We start from the raw sequence: 20,695 nt of genomic DNA, 5'->3' as shown, positions 1-20,695 counted from the left end.
TCCATTCACCTAATAACGTTGTTCTCAATAAAATGAGTAGAACAGATTTTCTGAGAAGTATAATCATATCCTATAGAGAACTGTATTGCTTCTGTAGAAAAGGAAAACGGGATTTTAACTTTTATTTACGAGAAAGTTAAGCTTCATTCATTACTTCTGTCTGACGTCACTCATTTTCACTTCCTTTAATGTCTTTTATCGGGACAAAAATCTTTCTTTCTACGCCAATTTTATCTAGCAATACAGAGTTCGTTAGAAATGTAGAAATATAAATACTGGCATGTGGTAATCAAAAGAAGCGTTTCAAAAACGAAAAGTGATGGCGTAACGTCATTTATCCGGAAAACGTAGAATAAAGCCTGGATTCGGCGTACGGAAATGAAAATCGTTTTATGAATTAATGACAACTTGTAAGATTTTTAAAATGGCAAGTTATGATTTTCCATAGTCTCTCATTATGAAAAATTGCGCTAAAGTGACATTCAACCCTAAACTAATAACTACTGCTACTTCTAGTTCATGACCTGTGCCTTTTATCTGTTTCCTGATAAACCGGTTGATATAGAGATAATTTATCAGTTTATTATAAAATCTCGTTGAGAATAACTATGTTAATTCAAAGTAGTGTTGATGTTTTGTAATGCTATTTAAAGTTAAAATTTGCTGTGTAATTTCTGAGTTTTTATTCTTATATTCTCAATTCTAGTGTTGTTTTTCTTTGAGATAACAACAGCTTTCGTTATTAAGTTACGACAGTATTATACGAAGAGAATAAGTTTAGAGCAGTAGTGGGTTTGCACATTCTACAAATTAAATTCTCTTTAACGGACTCATCCAAACCCAGTCTGCTATTAGTTGTCAGGCTCCCTGCTTCCAAATGATCTTCTTGATATTATTCATAAATTTACAGGTAGAGGTTTTACGACATTTAGCGGTGACTGGTGTATTAAACGTCAGTCTTGCTACATTTAACGAGAGTTGCAACATTTAGCGGTGGTGTGACATTTAACGGTGCCAAAGCCTTTTCAAAACAAAACTATGAATCTGAACTTTAACCTCAGCATGCCTTGTCTTGTGGTAAGCAAGTTTGATAATTTACTTCCTTAGTAAAAATCAACATTGCTTTGCTGGCTTTGACGAGGTAAATGTCTGTATGCAGTTAAGGCCTAAAAAATAGTCTTGTTTCTGGTCATCCGACCGAGCGTAATTTTTTACCACAGACCGTACTTTTTTGGCCCAAAAAGATCAATCTGACCCGCGAAAATTGAGAAAAACTTGTATTTGACACGCACAAAAATGCCCCGTGTGTCGGCTTGTCCCACGGAAGTTTTCTTTGATGAAAGTTCTGCCCCTTGTCAGTCAAAATCCTGGTGATTTTCAATATTGTTTGCAGCCACAAACGGAAGTATGGCAGAGCGTCGTATATCAATTAGCTGCTGACATGTGTCAGTTACGTCACGCGCCGACTGATACGTGGTAATATCACGGTTTGTATTTAGTACAATAATGTCCATCATTATCAAAGTTGTTGATTGATAAATGTGTAAAATACCAGACCTATATAGATATTGGCGATCTTTTTACAATATTTTGTACGACAGTCCAGACCGTCCCCGGAATCAGTTTTCATCAACAGCACGCGAACAGTTCATTTATTGAAATCGGCCGTATTTGAAATACATTTTGAAGTAATTTATGATAAAGCCAAGAAATAATATATGATTGATGCATGAGATCATGTTGAAGGAGGTTTTATGCCTGCACTTGTTAACTTTATCGGCTTTTTACACGCATATTAAAAATTTTGAGAATGGCGGCCGCTTACAGCAGCGCGACACCTGACCTGTTACTTTCAAATAAAGTTGCGACGGTCTATAATAGAATCGATTTTAATGTTTTTTGTACCAGTTTGAAGGTAAAACACTGAATTAATACAATAAGTACATGACTATATTATCGATTCACAGGGATCGACACTAACGGTGGTCCGATGACAGTGTATTTTCGGGCGGACCAGTGACGACGGACCACTAAAAATTCATCGGTCGATCTAAAATAACAAAATTTGCAATGTACACATTATGGAAACTAATTGCATCAAAAATAGAAATTCGGTTTCCGAAAATACCCCCGACGTAATGGAACTGCGTGGTGACGATCTAATTGTTTATCCTGGGAAACAATATCAATAACTCTATTCCTGCAGAAACGAACATTTCAAATCGAATATTAATTAAAGCATTTTTTCCAATCAGTAATAAAGCTACTTACTTTTGATTTTCGTATATCCTACTTTTACAATAATTAAAAAAATATTGTCCTCCTATTACGTTACATAACTGGTAGACACATTTGATGAATGACCTGAAATAAACACAGACACTTGGCAGCTAAACTTCAAAGGGCAAATGTCAGCAACTTTTCCCTTATTGCGTTTCAGTGTTACTCTTTGATGTGAATGGCGACTGATGTAATTTGACCTAATCCACTTAAGATATTTCCAAGTGTATACAAATCAACTTTAAATGAATACTTTTTGTGGATTTTCATTATGTAGCTGAAGAACTGTATTAGTTTGTTCCTTCTTTTCTTTTTCTTTTTATAAATGGAAATGAAAGACTTACAACAGAGACACCTGGTTTGCAACGAAGCCAAAGTAGTTACTTGCTTCAATTTCATTTAAGATTCTATTAAAATCTGATTTTTTATCATCCCCAACCCCAAGCTATTCAATGTCTTTTGATTTGAGAACACAATTTTCAATATTTGCTTTTAATAAAGTCTGTAGTCTGACATTTTTTGGTATATATGTGGTGTTCAAATAAAAAGAAGTAATGACAGTTGAAAGTATTGAAATTTCCTTTGAAGAGATTTCCTACTAAAAGCAGTGTACCATAAAGATACATCTTTGAAGATTTCAATTTATTTTGAAGACAGACCAGGTTTCATTAAGGGCTAAGGGGCTGGGACTTCCCCTACTTTAATGGTATGAAGCCCAGCTACATCTGCTTAGTATGTGGGAGGACTCCTTCTACTATCCGAAACTTCTGCTTCAAAAATTAGTGAAAGCCCTGAAAGAGGCCCGGTTTTTGCTATCAAGTGGGGACCAGCTTAACTTTCTGGGGACAACTAAATTTCAAAAGCTGGTGGTCCATTGGGCCACTGTGAAAAAAGAGCTAGTGTTGATTCCCCACAGGATTGGCTGAGCTTTGGGATCTATTTTTTTAACTACGATCTTATCAAAACCATAGGGATAAAGGCATACAGTCCGGTGTTTGTGCATTTTAGTTATTGTTTTCTTGTTCATGCTGTTAAGGGATAAAAAAATCAAATGAATAAGTGTGACAGTAAGGGAAGTTATTGTTTATCCAGTATTTCAAAATCAGAAATCAGAAACTCCATAGCAAGTGACATGAACAAGTGTATGGTTAACTGAAAAATAATCCCTACCTTCCGACCCATATTTTTTAAGCCCGTGACCAGAAACAAGACTCATTGTTTGGCCTAATAAGTTATTGATCAAGTTGGCTTAAATGCTATAGTGTGTCGCATTTCGCTACATAGGAATTGATGGAATGTTACATGTATATGCTGTGAGTAATTTTAGCATCTTTTGATTCTTGTAAACAATAATAAAACATGATCATATATGCATGTACTTTTTCTGAAAGTTATCAGGTTTTACAAGAATACAATTAAAGCTAGAAAATATGACCAATATACTATGAATTGGATTAACACTGTAACATTTCATCTTTGGAAGTATGAACGATTTAAAAGAAATTACATTAATACTTAAACAGTTAATGCCTGAAAATATGATATATAATAAATTTGATTGACACTGTATCAAGGAGCTGAAATAAAGGATGAACAACTCTAAATGTTTAGAGTAATTTATGCACTTTTAGACTACTGCACTTAGTTTCGTTTGACCTTCGTTTTCGACATCTTTCGACGGACGAAGAATATTCTTTCTCATAATGAACGCAGAATGCAGAAGCTGAACGCGGAGAATAAGTTATCAAACGGAAAATGTTTACTGTCATTTAAGATTCAAAACCATAAGTCGTTTCCAAGTTTTGCATAGGCTGCGGTTAGGAACTAGTTTGATAACTAGTTTATATGTGTCGCTTATGAAACAATGGCTTTTGGTGAAAACAAAGAATATGGGAGAAACATATTTTCATATGGAAGTGTGAAAAAAAGTTAAGATATAATTGTGTTCAATATTTTGAGTTTTATTTGAATAATCATGTTAAAGGCCCATCTAGACGGTACTCCTTGCTGTATAAACCTAAGGCGTACATTTTTTAAGGAGTACACCTTGTACATCTACACGGCAAATCATGGTTTATACAACTCATTATCCTTTACTTAATTTCCCTCCAACATTCCTTCTGCACAATGGAAAATCTTGAAGACGACCTTTTGTTGTGTGTTTGTTTAGTAATAATTTTTGTTACTGTTAAGCAAATTAGAAGGGATAATTTGATAGGAAGATAATGGGTGAGGTCATGGATAGCCTGGAGGGATAAATTTGGTGCATATAATGCACTGTTACATGAACTTGATGCTGAAGATCTGACAGCATTTAAAAACTTTATACGCATGGACAGACCTTCATTTCTTAAACTGTTGGAATTAGTCACACACCTTAACAAAAGTGCTCTTTGTCTGCAGTCTTTCTTGGAATAATTAGGATTTTTTATATCCCATAATTCTTCTTCTCCATGATAATATTCAATTAATTTTTCTGTGTCTGTGATGCTCCAACTAGCCGACATTTTTGTATATAATCACAAATAAATTCAGAAATTGTAAACTTTCATACTCTCAATACTTCTGGAATGTCATTAAGACAACACTTTAATTCGCTTTAATTCGATGTAATTGGTAAACTAAACAAAATCGGCACAGCCAAGGTTTACAGAAACAGAACATGCTCTATCCTAAAAACTTGCTGTATACTCCCAGAGAGGTTTATAAAACAGTGCAGTAGACCCCATCTACACAGTAAACTTTGAGATCGAAGTATATACAACAAGGAGTACCGTCTAGATGGGCCTTTAATAGTTTGTGCTATTGACAGGTTTGTGATACAACATTTAATTTTGCTGAGCAGAATGCCAAACATGAAGAATGAAATTTTGGTGCCGAAAAAGGCAGAACAAAAAAGCATTCGGTATCTTTTTACAAGTTTCAATCTTTATCATCTAATCTTTGGACTACATACAAAACTGCAAACAAAATAGAAGTTTACAAATTTAATCAGAATAGTTAAAAAAGTGATGATCTTTTCTAGATTCAATGTTTAATAATCTGCAGGTACACTGACGAGATAAAGAAACGCCTCATTCAAACTCGGTATACAATTTTTCGTTAACCGTGATTCAAAATTAGAAAAGAACAATTCCATTCGCAAATTAGATGCTTTACAAGAATTTATGGTCAATAAGAAATCATTTCATTGTCGCATTATGCTTAAATCTTGAATTTTAATAGCCCGGTCGGAGAAATTACATTAGAAAAATCAGAAGCGCGTGTGGCCACCTCTGCTAGCAACCACAGCAGCAAGGCGACGCCTCATAGAGCCGCACCAGTTGCGTAACAGATACCGTGGGATTCTGGCCCACTCCTGGTGCAGCGCTGTACCAGTTCCCGGACGTTTGCTGGCTGGGGTTGACGTTGGCGTAACCGCCGTCCGAGATAATCCCACGCGTGTTCAATCGGATTGCAGTCCGGTGAACACGCCGGCCAAGGTAAAACATTAATGTTTCTAGCCTGTAGAAAGTCCCTGGTGACGCGTGCAACATGAGGTCGCGCGTTGTCGTGCTGATAGACTAATCCTTGACGTTGACGGAATTAAGGGACAACTACATGACGTAATATCTGGTCGATGTAACGCCTGGCTGTGAGATTACCTTGGCAAACGACGAGTTGGGACTTAAACCTATGGTTGATTGCTGCCCACACCATTACTCCACCTCCACCGTAACGATTGTGCTCCAAAACGCAATTGTTTGCGTAGCGTTCATGGCGTCGTCTATAGACACGGATACGTCCGTCGGCGTTCCACAAGTTGAAACGCGACTCGTCACTGAACACTACGTTCTGCCAACGCTGGCCGCGATGGTTGCGGGCCCAAAAACGACGTTGGTGACGGTGGCGTAACGTTAGAATTAGACCGCGGTAGGGCCTACGACAGGTAATTCCGCGTTCTCTGAGTCGATTTCTCACTTATGTCGACTAATTGGACGTCCACGGTTACCTACAACTATACGTGACGTAGATTGCGCCGTCACAAATCTGTCACGTAAATGACGTTGACGTATATAATTATCCTGTCGTATTGACGTTACACGCGGTCTACCTGAACGTGGTCTATCGATAGACGTTCCCGTGTCTCTAACACGTCGAATAAGACGCACAATTGTCGAACGAGAGACGTTAAAACGTCTAGCAACTTGTTCCTGCGTTCGCCCACATTCAAGCATAGCCAAAACCTGACCCCTCTCTTCAGAATTCAGCCTCGGCATTACGAAAACTAATGTTTTTTTCAGAGAATAGCTGAAAATATGGTTGTGTGTCGTATTACACATGTACATGTGCAAAAATCGTTCAATCAAACCACATGGTTTACATGCACGGACTGCACGAGGAAATCATGACCAGGTACATGAAGTGAACAAATGGCTGAATGAAATCGCGCGAGTTTTTGTTCACTGTGTTTGTCGGTCAGAGTACATGTAGATTTACTACATTTCACAACAATTAAAAGCGTTAGGAAAAAAATAACGCCAAATTTCAATGAGGCGTTTCTTTATCTCGTCAGTATAGTGAAGTTTGTAATGGCAAAATAAGTAAAACAATGGACATATAAAATCTTGGGTTAAGTAGGCGGAACTGGGTAAATTATATATAGTTCACAATATAGTTTTATGATGTAAACTGATAGCTGAAGCAAAGTTGTAACAGTGTGTACTTTATTCTCAAATACTTATATCAGCAAATGTGTAAACTATAAAGAGTTTACGGATTTATAATGTGATAACATAAAATATTTCATCAGGGGATATTTCAAATAATAAGTATTTAGTTTACTGCGAACATTAAAGGTATGATTTTAAAGTATGCAGAGCAGTATATGCAGGTCTTTTATTTATGTTTATTGTACAGTAGTTCGTGTTTTTTTTACATGTGATGTATGAATATCGTTTATAGGGCGAACAATACACTCTTATAAGTACTCTACTAAATGGTTCGTTTTAGGGAATTGTCTCCCAAGAACATTTGTTACAGTATTACTTTTGAAATGTGTCCTTGATTTGATCATTTTAACATGCATGTTGAAAGAAGATGGCTCGTTTGCAGTAGGCGGGAAATATTGATTTCAAAAGAATTAGTTTATTGCAAAGGGGGTGGGAAATCATTGTTATGCATTTAAGCATCTAGGTTTTACTTGTTAGCTGTTGGCCGACTGCTGCTGATATAATTTCACCTGGCATCGTCCATGTTGTTTTTGTAGGCTGTTTGTTTACAAACAGAGATAAACACAAGCCAGTACCATACAGACCAGTCTTGTAAACATTTTGATTACTAGAATACTGTTCAACAGTCATAAATATTGTTGAAATTTTTCAAACATTTGATTGAATTATACCATCTTTAAACGAATAAGCTGTCGATTGCACAAAATGGAAGTGACTACCAAAAAGGTGGTGGAAACATAATCATGTTCTCTTTCGGAGATAACTATGTTATTGTTAATGGTAACATTTAAATCCTATTGGATGATTATTTAGCAAATACACTGCCAATTAAATTTATCTCCATAGTGTTGTTAATTTAAGATGTAAAGCAAGATGTTATAGTTCGTTCTGGTTTGAATTCTACTAAATGACTAAATATTTATCTGAAAGTAAATTAAATCCACCATTTTGTTTTTATAAGCGATTGAAACAAAATAGGTACATTTTATCTTAAAATGGAGCGCTTATAGATGTCTCATTTTTACTTGATTTTGAAAATTTTTCGATACCTTAAACGATTTAAGGGGACCTTAAAACATGAACATTAGTAACCAATTACCTTTATTTTTTACCCATTGCCGTTATCTTTTTTTAATGCAGTTGAAAGAAAATATATATTGTAGGGATAACGCATGTTTTTTTCGTTTTATAACGTCTGCAGAATCCCGAGGGATTGGTTGGTACTAGAGCCCGGGGGATTCTGAAGATGCTATAACACGAAAAGAACATGCGCTAACGCTATTCTAGCACCAACGCGTAAAAATCAGGTAAATGATATATTGCCCTTCAACGTCATTAATTTTCCATGAAATGCGCGGTAAAGTCTACGTTGTTATTTTTTCACGTTGACGTCATTTCCTTTTGAATTATCCGTTTTGAGGCCGTAATACGTTTACACTTTGCCACGGAACGCGTATATATAAAAAAAGTGTTATAACAGCACGTGAACGCGAGAATCTCTCTGTTAATGTAACACACGTTTTCGCTCCTGTTAAAACACCCCCGAAAAGTGACAGAAACAGCAGTTTTATGCTAGAATGTAGGGATAACGCATGTTTTTTCGTGTTATAACATTTGCAGAATCCCGAGGGACTGGTTGGTACCCGAGTCAAAGTCAAGAATGAATCTTTCGGAGAGGACAGTGTAATTCGTTTGATGTGTGCAAAATGCACGTAGCAAAATGTATGCATTTCAAATAACGGTGGCAGACACCGTGATTGTTTTGTCTCTGATTGAACCTGACAAGCAAGCTCCTTAGTTAATACTCATATTTGCTTGTTTACATTTTTCAAAATTAGATATGAGAATTCTATGATGGGATATAAATGTGCCAGTATGTACGAGAATCTTAGTTAAGTTTGTTTGAATCATTGTGCAAAATATTTCTTTAAGATCTGGATTTTGTCAATTGGCAAAGAATAAATTTCAACTCTGAAATCATATTCAACCCTGAAATACCAATTAGCGGTAAATAAATATTCTGTTTCCATAATATCGTTCTAGTTGAAAAACTTCGCCTTTATTCATTTGTTAATAAACTGGTTCATATTACAAATATTAGAAATAGCACAAATTGGACCTAATCAAAGAAGCAAATGAATATCTTTTAAATGTTACTGGAATGCCGATGTTGTCATATATATTGATAATATTGATAATGTTCGTGCTTTTGTTGATAACTTAAGGAGGTAGGTTACCTTAATATTTGTATGTGCGCATGCCCAACCGGAAGCTAACGTGACGATTTACGACGACGTTTACGACAAACTAAATGTGTTTGTATATCCATTCTTCAGAAAAATAATCATGGACCTGTCTTCGATCTGATGCATAATGGTTTAATAATGCAGAAGTAATGAATAAATTGCCGCAGAAACGCTTTAAAACATTGTTGCTTTAAAATGATGTCATTGACGTCATGACGTAACGTGTCAGTTACCGCGCAAAATTAATAGCTTTTATTTTGAATGTACGTAATTCTGTGCATTTTCTTTATCTGAACTATTTTTAAACAGCCATTATTTGCTGAAATATTTTTATGCGTCTTTCGCTCTGAATAATAATCAACATTTTGCTTCTTTTATGTAGTTATATTGAAATGTTATGCGGAATGTAAGAAAATGGATGATGGTAACCAATGTTATTGGGAATATAGCTGGCTGAAAGGTTACTTAATACGCCATTTTCAAATAAAAAAAAATGGGCGGTTTGATTTGTAATACCTATTTTCAGTTTCCGTTGATAATTTGTTACCGATATACTAAAAGTAAGCTCTAAATTGTTCAAATTTCAGTAGAAAAATTATGGTTTCTTGAAAAGAGTTGACCATGGAAACGAAGCCCGTGACATATATATCTAAATGTAAAATTCAAAAGCGTTGACACTGGTCTATTTAAGGAACACAGCTTCGGCTTTTTATTTGCATTTCAACAATATCCATAATAATAATAGCAGCATGCAGAACGATTTTCCATATAAAATGTCAGACGAGGGGTACTGCTGTAAGTATTTTGGGCTTTGAAATTTGTTTTAATAAATACAGATAACACGAAAATATCACTTGCGTTAGATATAAAATGTTTTAAAAGCTACATTAACAAGACATATAATCTTATTTAAACATTTTTATAAGAAATTACGATAAAAAGCATGTATAAGCTATTTTAAACATATCTGTTGCAACGGTTACTTTAAACTTGAAGAAAAATAGGGTACCATGTAAAATGCTTGGTATTTTGCTCATAATATTACCCAAATATTCAATGTTGGTCGTTAACAGAATGGCACTGAAGCCGTCGGAAAACCTGTTTTCATACATAGTTGTTTAAAAATGAGAGAAAATGCGTTACCATGGAAACACGAGCCCTGCGACATATACATTTTAAGCTTATATTAGAAAGCTAACGCGCATACTAGTAAAATTAATAATTATGCAGACTTCTACGGATAACAATAAAACTAAAATACACTGGAAACTGTTAAATATACGTATTTTCCTTCTTCTTTCTATATAAAATACCTTCGGAGTGTCATGTTCTTCAAACCTGTATAAAAATTGTACTTGAAGGGCCAGAGATAAACGAAATTGAGATTGTTTCAGTTAAAACATTAAATTACACGAAAATTGCTTCGGTTCAACTAATTTGAATTTAACCTTGTAACAAGGTAACCTACCTCCTTAACTCCCTAACATATCAGATTTTGTTTGGCTGCAATAGATAAGCTACCAATTCCTCATAAAAATCCCGCTGATAATAATGTTGTCAGTTTTAACTAGCATTGCTGTTTGTTAATGCAATTCCGTACTGCTTTTTTGTGTTGTTGTTATTGTCAAGGTTTTTTCGCACATTTCAATGTACCAGTTATTGTTTCTTTTGAAGACAACAAACAGCCCAGCTGTAATGCTGATATATCCATACCTGATAACATTTATGTTGCTCCACTTTTTAAGCTTGCTGACTGCATTATTACGAAACAAGTAAAACGTTAGCTGGAACTAGAGGACTAGGGGATGTTTCCATTTCATGACCTCTTTTGAACAGACTCATCAAAATCAAGTCTGCTATAAGTAAGCTTGCTTTGTTGCGTTCTCTTCTTCCGTCAACATTGCGACATTTAACAATGGTTGTGACATTTAGCGGTGATGCGACATTTAATACCGTGTTCACACTAGCAGAACGGTTTTATTTTTATTAGGCACTAATTGGCTATAATTGGTATTTGACATTCAAAACCCATCAAAATATAATCTAGTTTGCGTCCACACTAGGCAAAGAAATGTGGTTTAAATATATAATGCAATGTTGGAAGTTAACAAATATCTTGCAATAAGCAAACACGGTTACAAAGAATTGAGGCTAACAGAAACAAGAAGGGGTCATCAATATTTAAACTTACGTGTTCATCTAAGAATTTCTGTTCATTTCATTTATTGTCCATTTTGAGCGTCAGCATGACTCCATATCGCAATTTAATGTCTTTGTTTCAACAACAGTCCAATTACTTTTGCCGGCCATGGCATCAATTGTTTGATACAAAAGAGAAACACATGGTATTCTTCCTCCAAAAGGTAAGATCTGTGGATTTGGGATTGTAAAACCAGTTATAACCCACATTTGCGTTCACATTTGTAAAATAATATAGCATTACTTTTTAATGTAGTATTAAAACCACCTCCCGAGGTAGTTTTAATGCTACATTACAGAAACCACTTGACCTTTACAAAATTTACGTTTTACACCACATATAGTGTGGACGCAAACGAGTTTAAAAAATAAACCCAAGTTAATGTAGGATTAAAAACGTAGTCTGAACACGGTATAAGAGTGACAAAGTCTCTTCGAAGCAGAACTACAAACCTGAACTTTAACCTCAGCATGCCTTGTATTCTAGTGAATAGGTCTAATAGTTTGCTTCCCCCAGTAATAATCAACATCAGTTAATAAGTTATTGATCAGAACATCATAGTTGGCGGAAATGCTACAGTGTGCCTAAAAATTGATGGAATATAATATGCTGTGAGTAGTTTTAAACTCTTTTGTTTCTTGTAAGCAATATTGAAATATGATCACCTCTGCTTGTACTTCCTAAAATTATTGGACTTTACATAACGATAAAGATGAATTTATATCAGTTTAAATCAATGTTAGTAATACGGAAAATGAAAATAAGAATTTTGTAACAATTGATGAAATGAAAAATATAGAATAAGCTGGAACAAATAATGTTTGAAAGTATGACATATTTAGAATAAGTCAGAGTTAATGCTTGAAGACATGACAGGTATACAATAAAATTGATTGGATCTGTAAAAACAGGAGGGACGATATGACAGCTATAAAATAAACTGGATTAGCACTGTAACAGGCCATGCTTGAAGATATGTCATATATAAAATAGATTTCATACTTAACGTTATTATCATTCCGTTACTTCGAGACTACAGCACTTGCAATAGTTTTGTTTGACTGGTCTTTAATGTAATGGATTGGTAATGACAGTACGTGATTTTGACATCTTTCGGCCCAGGCAGAAAATTATTTTTCACATGAAAGGCCGAATGCCGAATTTGCATTCGGAGAATACGTAAACGTACGGAAAATGACGATTGTCATTACGTATTCACTACGTTAAGAGGCTAGACTTTAGAATCTGTCCGTAGCTATTCTCGTTATTTGGGCATTCTTTTATTTATCGATATGGTAGCATGGATATATTTTCCTCGCCAGGTTTAGAAAATGCGGGGGGTGTGGGGGGCAGCAGCCCCCCAATTATGAAATATACAAACTAAAAAAGCCTTACCTTTATTTAAACCATACAGGTACTGGATAATGCAAATTATGCAGATTTTACCTACGGACAGATTCTAAAAGTGCTCCCGTTAAGACTTTCAAAGTTTCGCATAGGCTGAGGTTAGGAATAGAGCAGTTTGATAACTAGTTTTCGTGTGTAGCTAATGTTGCTGTTTGTGAAAATATGGAAGAAAAAAAATTCAAAGGGAAATTTGAAAAGATTTTTAACTATTATTATATACCTTGTTCAACGTTTTAAGCTTCATTGGAATAAGTATGTATATTTATCATTACATGGCACAATTTAAGTACTTTACACAAATCACCAGGTTATAGTTGTGCAATAGACCGGTCTGAAGTTTAACGCTTAATTTAGCTTGAATGAATTCAAAACTTGAAGAAAGGAATATGGAAATCTGTTGTCATCTTATAAAACTTATCAAATCGCTTGACCGAAAGCAATTCAGATGCTATATATTATATCGTACGTGTGTCACCTACAGAGAAGCTGCACATAATATCAAAAGGTTTAGAAACAATTTACTGTAGAATGGTTCAGTTTTAAAGTCAGAATATGAACTATGGTATGGCTCAAGTAAATTACATTTTGCATATTGTACCACTTACATTCTGGTAAATTTAAAATACCGTTCCATTCCAATTTCAAGTGAAACTCAAAACCAACCTGTACACATTTTCTTAACAATTCAAAGACTAAACAAACTACAAAAAGCTGCTGTTTATTGCATAAACATATTGCTTTTTGGTCTTGTTTCGAAGATTGTGCAACCTATCATAAGTGGTATAGGCTGGCAGCCTTTACTACTATCCTAGCGGTGTAAAACCGTATCAGCACACTCGGAATTACTGCGCTTTTATTCAGAAAACATCTGTGCACATTTAGATGCATTAATAATAAGAAAGACTCGGTGCTTCCGAGGGATCTACTTTCCAGATTTTATTTACTTCACAACAGCGGGTGTTAAGGGCTGTGTGGCGGCCGTAAAAAGTCGCCCCGACTTCATCTCAGTGTTGTTATATTTTCTGGTCCTTCGGGATCATTGATTTCAACTCATTTAGATGTGAAGATTGAATACTGCTTAAGCCGGTGCTAGGGGGCGTGGGCAGTGTTGCATTTTCCGTAATTGCTCATGAACAGACTCAATCAAACCGAGTCTGCAATTTTCACTGTTTGCCTTGTTCTCGGTGCTTCCGAGGGATATACTTTCCAGATTTTGTTTAGAAGGCTAAAAGGTTCGTTAGGCATTGATGTTGAGTAAGTGTGTGTGTATGTAGTGAAGTCTTTAATGGAAGAATAAGTAGAACAATTGACATAGAAAATCACGGGTAAGTAGGCAGAACCCTTGATAGCGTGAGACAAATCTTTTATTACATTTATGCAGGGTGTACGTTATTCTCCAATTCTTACACAGGCAAATGGTGAAAACCATAAAGTGTTATTAATAACTTTCAAGAACGGATTTAAAACGGGATAAACATAAAATACTTTGTAGATATTTCAAATGAACAAGTATTACGTAGTGTAAAACATACAAGGTATGATTTTAAAATGTATAGTTCTATGGTTTCTGGTCTAATAATCTCTAGTTAGTGCACATAAATGGTGTTTGTATGAAAATTGCATATACACACTTAAAATACACTGCTTAAGGACTCAATTTAGGGGTTTGCTTTCTTAGAACTTGTGTCAAATTACTCATGTTGTCATGCATTCTGGAATAAGATGGCTTTTTGCAGTTAAAACCAGGGGCGGGAAATATTGATTGCAGGATACTTGGTTGATTGCTAAGTGGAAGGAAAATTATTGCTAAACCTTGAAGCATCTAGCTTTCACTTAACGTATTTTGTTAGAATCAGGGAGACTGCATTATTTGTTTGTTCAAATCGACTTTGAATAAATCTCTGAAAAAAATTCTGCGAAAGACCAAAATGGAGCAAAGCAAAGTAATAGCTGTCTCGGGTTTGGCTAAACCATGAAATAGAAGGAAATGAAATGTTGAATATACCAAATTGCTCTAGAACCTGCTAAGGTGGTCTTCTTAACCCTGCTGGCAGCAAGTGATTCTGCCTTTGCGACCAGTGCAGACCAAGCATGGTCTGCACTGTTCGCTATTCAGTCAGTAAATTAATTTTCAGTGAACACTCCTTCGAATAATAAATGGTATTACTCAAATTGAATGATGAACCAGTCCATTTTAGAAATTAAGCAGGGTAAGGGTTAAAGTATATTGTAATGGGATATATATTCGACAAAGATCCCGCGAAACATGTCAGATATCAAGTATCAAAGCAACGTAGTCCCAGTTTTGATTTAAAGAACTGCGTATAGAAGTTGTCTACCTCTCTAACGAGACGAAACAATTAAATAGAATAGCGTACTGTCAAACCGAAAATGGTTTGAACACCAAACATATGGTGTATCTCCGGATTATCATTTCTTTGAAAAACGGTTTCATGATTCAAAAAAAGGAAACTATTCTATATTAATCAAAGTCGGAGTTATGGAACCTCGTATGGAAACCTCTTTTGTGGTCCTAATATCTTAAGTCCAAATTCTATACTTGTACTGGTTTCAGAAATATTTAAATGAAACAAAATTTTGTCACATTTTCTAAGGCAGAAAGGTAAAAAATAATTCTTGTCAAATCAAGTAACTGTGTTTGTAAAATAGCATCATGATCTTGAAGGTTTATGTTAAGATTAAATCATTTTCAGATATCAATTTTTGGAAATTTTCCAAGTAAAAAAGGTGTTTCTATCAGAACGAATTTCAGAGTTTCGAGGCTTGGTTAATGAATCCGAAATACTGTTTTGAGATCCAAAATAGCATGTGAATTGGTTCCAGGAATCAATAAAGTATTAATTTCGAATGGATAAACAGTGATTCTAATTTGGCCTCGACGCATCAGCAAACAAAAATTAGATGTTTTGCATATGGTTTGAAAACTTTATCAGTTATTTCTTTTAAGTATTAGCCTCTAAATGACTTAAGCGGAATATTCTTGTCTGTCTGTGAAAGCACTTTAAGACCATGCACCGTAGAAACGGGAGAAATAATGCATTTTACGTGCAATTTAATGCAAGATAAATCATACTTTATGCTTAACAAGGGAAATCTTTTCGAAACACTAAAACACTTTTATTTGACTTACGTAGTATGCTAGGAGCGACATATCTTCGATCACGATTATCTGTTCCTTCCTGCTGATTTTACAATGTTCTGTATTTTCTTGATATTTGATAAACAAAGATGAAATTTTATCATTGCGGTCTTATTCGTAAGTTCTTAAAGATACATCTGCATACAAAGGTTATTTGGGAGGCGTGGATAGAATTGAAGCAGTTAAGCTAATGAGGTCGGTATGGGAACCTTCAAGTAAGAAGGGTCATTCAACAACATTGAGAGAGAGAGAGAGAGAGAGAGAGAGAGAGAGAGAGAGAGAGTAGTAAAACAACCGAGTAAGAACTAAAGAACTGCATCTTGGCGCTATCTAGGGAAAAGGCTGAAACCTATATAAGGGAATAATAATTGAATCGAAAAATGCCAGAACCTTATAACTGTCAAAATATAATTCTTTTTTTTGCTGTTAATTGTTGTCGTGTAGTTTGCAAGTTAACGCTTTGGTATGTATTTTTATTCTGTTGGTAGACGAAAGATGCTTGTTCTCCCAGATAACGGACATTTATAGAAACTGAAATGCTGATAGTTAGAAAATGTAGTTTGAACAAATTGTGGAAGTGGAAACTAAATTTCGTTCTAATAGAGCATATTTAATACTCCGAATGGAAAGATAGACTAACTATTGATTTTATTAAAATCCGTCTGTTGTCTCATATATTTGATAAAGTTGATTGATCATATATCTAGATATTCACATGTTGTGTCTGATAACATTACATCATTATATATATGAACAAGGTGTACGTATCACGGTATGCTGTTACAAACGGTCTATCGATTCATGTTTTGATTTAAGCTTTAATGGTTGTTTGTGAATGGAGTTTAGTGTGTAACTTATCTACTGTTAAATCGTTTAATATTTTTGGCATAACATTCTGTGACTTTGGTCGAAACAGCTGTTTTGTGGTGGTATGATTTCGATGATTTCAAATTGTGTTTAATAATAAGATTTATAAGAATTTGATCTGTTCGTTGGAATTAAATTTTGTGGATTGACATAACAAAAAATCCACGATTTTTTGTTATTGTTGGGTTTAACGTCAGGCGGACACTATATTTGATCATATGGCTACATACATTCTAGCCTTGATGATGGAGGAAGACCCCAGGTGCCCATCCCTGCGTTATTTCATCACAGTCGGGCACCTGGGTAGAACCACCGACCTTTCGCAAGCCAGCTTATAACTTCACAGTATATGCCGAATCATATTACATAGCCTTAGACTAAAATACAGGTCAGAGCTTGATCCTAAGGGTTTCAAGTGTTCGATATGACTTGATATACGCTTCGCCGAAATGCATCTATTTACCAGAAGATGAAGCTTTCAGTTATTTGCAGAATATTCTGTTATCAGTTTACTAATTGCAATTACGTGTTTGAACTGAAGTTTAAAGAAAAATTGTTTTAGATCCTACAAAACAATTCCACAAACGTTACTTTTAATTTTGGCAAATGCTCATATATATCATAAGCAGGTATTAGTATTATTTCAAGCAGTGGAGACTACAGTATTAATGAACATTGCTTTACTGGATATTGGAATTTAATGCGTATTACGTCAGTCGCCGGCTGTGGCGAGCGAGATGTTTGTATGTTCTCAATAAAGTATTGATTATGAACATTCTTCTGGGCTGAAATGCTACATTGTATGTCGCATTTCCCGATTTGGATTTAATTGAACAGGAATTTATGGAATGTCATTTGCTGTGAGTATTTTATTCTCTCTTGATTCATGTACTGTATCTCTATTGAAACATTTTAGGTACATATTTCTACTCAAATATTTATGACTTTGTGTAAATAATTTAACAGCGTACATCTAACTTAAAAACAGAACTTTTTTTTTCAATTAATTTTTGAAAGATAATAATAAATCATCAAAATACAAATGTATCTTAAGGTACTTTACAAGAAAATGTACAATTAACGTCTAGATCACGCCATAATGAATTTAAGAATTTTCAAGCATCGTACGTTGCACAAAGCCTACGTGTAGATAGAGTTTCTATTAAGGTTATTGTATTCTGACAAGTCAACGGATTTATGGGTCTAAGAAAGTTTATTTTGCAAATATTAAATGTGTGATTAGAGATATTTTCTGTTCTGTTAATTGTGCAGCATGAAAACTTACTATTTGTGATACTAGTAATAGGTAGTACATATTCATACAAGCACTGTTGTAGTGATTGGTCGAAATGCGTTCTTAGCCCGATATTCCTTTTGAAATTTAATTAATTTCATGATTCTGAAATAAAAAAGGTGATTTGAACTTCAAACGACCTGCGGCGGGAAATATTGATTTTACTGAAAAGCATCCAGGAGGAATGGTTGATTGTTGAGTGGAAGAGATTTGACAGGAATTTCTAATGATGTGATATCATTTCTTGCTGGCTTTGACATTATCTGAAAATTAAATCTGTAAGGCAATCTGGTGGAAGCACAGAATGCAACCAAGAAAAATAATAGAAGACATGGTTTGAATAAGTCACAAGATGTTATAAGATGTGTAGCATTCCTTAAAATGTTCTTGTCTTCGTACACCACAACAGTTTTGTTAGAGATAGTGAAAACATTTCAAGGGCTACCAATTTCTAAAGATGTAACAAGGTGCCAGCTTGGAAGACCAGCGAAAGATCTAATGAGAGAGAGGGTAAACGAAAGCACGAAGAATAAAGAAGAATCAATCGTATGAATAATGGGCACTGAACTGCAGCGTGGTACTGCGCAGAACCATTGAATGGGAGGGACAGTACTGCTACAAGAGGGTAGTTTCTGCATCAAAATAAAAAAATGTATATGTTGTTTGTGAAATACGCACTGTCTGGTTTGCATGTTCATGCAATTACTGATATCTTGTAATCATAGTGTAAGGCAATCGAAAGATAAAAATACTTTTTGTCTTCTAGTATAATGAACAAAGATTGATACTAGCATGCAGAAAAGGAAACGCATGCAGTATTTTGTTATTTATTGCCTGTTTTCAGAATGATCCAGTTCAGTCTGCGTTTGGTAATTTCTTGGAAACAAATGCACACGATTTTGCACTTAATATTTCTGATGTCGAGACTTTGAAAAAAAACAAATATGAATAGGAGATACTTACATAACTTTGCAGTTTGACACTCTGTAGTTCTGACAGTCTGTATTTTTAAACTTTCCAGTTTCACACTACAGTAAGTTATTTCATTTCGTTATAATTAAGAATATGTGCGTATCTTAAGATGTGAAAAAAAACGAGTGAGTGAGTGAGTTGGGTTTTACGGCGAATCGACACGAAATGATCATATATCGCCGAGGTGAAAAAAAAATAAAAAAAAGCTCCGTAAGACGTATGTACAGAATAATCTTTATTCTGGTCCGACTTACTTTTGCCAATGAACTACTTCTCTTGTAATATTCTAATATACATGTACAATATAGCTTCGTTTTTCACGAAGCTATATTGTACATGTATATTAGAATATTACAAGAGAAGTAGTTCATTGGCAAAAGTAAGTCGGACCAGAATAAAGATTATTCTGTACATACGTCTTACGGAGCAAATCATGTTCTATGATTGAGACCTGTGCTTATTTCATTAGATATTTGCTACTTGTGGCGGCCGGGGGTGGGGGTGCGGTTGAGGGCTCCTCTATGAAAAATTGTAAAAAATGGTATAATTGGAACTAACAGAAGTAAAACAAGATTTTGTCATGTTCCAAAGTTATTGATGGCATAAGAATGTTTATCAGTGTGATTATGGCAAATCTGTTGATTTACTCAGAAATAAAATGTCCCTCTCTAAGTTTGCAGAGATATAAGGCCGATCATAAACCACCGTTCACGGTAAATATTTACCTACAGCACTAATATTTTACACTAATGTAGCCTTAGAGTTAACAACGATACTATAATGTTTTTTGCTCATTTGTTATAAACTGAGACGAAAACGTTGACTTTTAATATGATATAACGCAACTTGTCTACTTCGTCTAGAACAAAAAACATTCTTCAAAAATAGAAAACGCTTTTGCTCCAGACTTGTAGGAGATTCAGCATGGTAGCACTCAGGATAACTTAGGGTCGTGCCAAAATCTTGAACTGTGTCCATTAAGTATGGGAGTTATCTTCTGAACGAGGAAAACAAACTTAGAAATTTCTGCACGTTATCAGTTACAGGTGCGCGTTTTCTGTTAGTCTCCAGGGTTAAGAAAAAATTGTTCAGCAAAAGAATGTTTTCCAGTTGGCTCGTTCATAATAACCCCTTGTTAAATTGCTTACATTTACACCGCATTTCTGCAGAGAAAACAATGTCAGACGTACGCTGTACTGATTGGAACTATTTCAAATATTGTCGTATCATTAACCAGGTTTTCAACGAAAACCTGAGTTATTAGATTGGTGTAGATGTCGGTCGGGCGGCGGCGTCAAACTGGTGTTTCCGGTCAATAACTTTTGTTTCGGTAAAGATATTTGAATAAAACTTGGTATGTATGTAGCTTATATAAAGACAAAGGCTGGGATTGATTTTGGGGTTTCTGGGGTCAAGGCCAAGGTCACTGTTACTTAAAATAGAAAAAGGGTTTCTGGTCAATAACTTAACTTAGGAATGAGCTATCATGATGAAACTTGGTGTATAGAAAACTTATATAAAGTTGTAGCTTGGGATTGATTTTGTGATTTCTGGGAT

The 20,695-nt window shown here is 34.9% G+C and overlaps 2 protein-coding genes across 10 annotated transcripts in view; both read left to right on the top strand.

Moving 5' to 3' along the window:
• Positions 1–20,695, top strand: part of LOC123532919 (secernin-2-like) — a 133,095-nt gene that overhangs the window by 83,396 nt on the left and 29,004 nt on the right. The window lies entirely within an intron of this gene.
• LOC123532765 (secernin-3-like) overlaps positions 16,758–20,695 on the top strand; it is a 66,675-nt gene continuing 62,737 nt past the window's right edge. Inside the window, 1 exon segment of the mRNA XM_053517788.1 lies at positions 16,758–17,732. The gene's annotated coding sequence lies outside the window, so the exon portion shown is untranslated.

The sequence above is a fragment of the Mercenaria mercenaria genome, chromosome 11, assembly GCF_021730395.1.
Source record: "Mercenaria mercenaria strain notata chromosome 11, MADL_Memer_1, whole genome shotgun sequence".
In the NCBI taxonomy this organism is placed as follows: Eukaryota; Metazoa; Mollusca; class Bivalvia; order Venerida; family Veneridae; genus Mercenaria; species Mercenaria mercenaria.
Note: the sequence above shows the minus strand (reverse complement) of the source record. Positions and strands in the feature narration are given on the sequence as shown.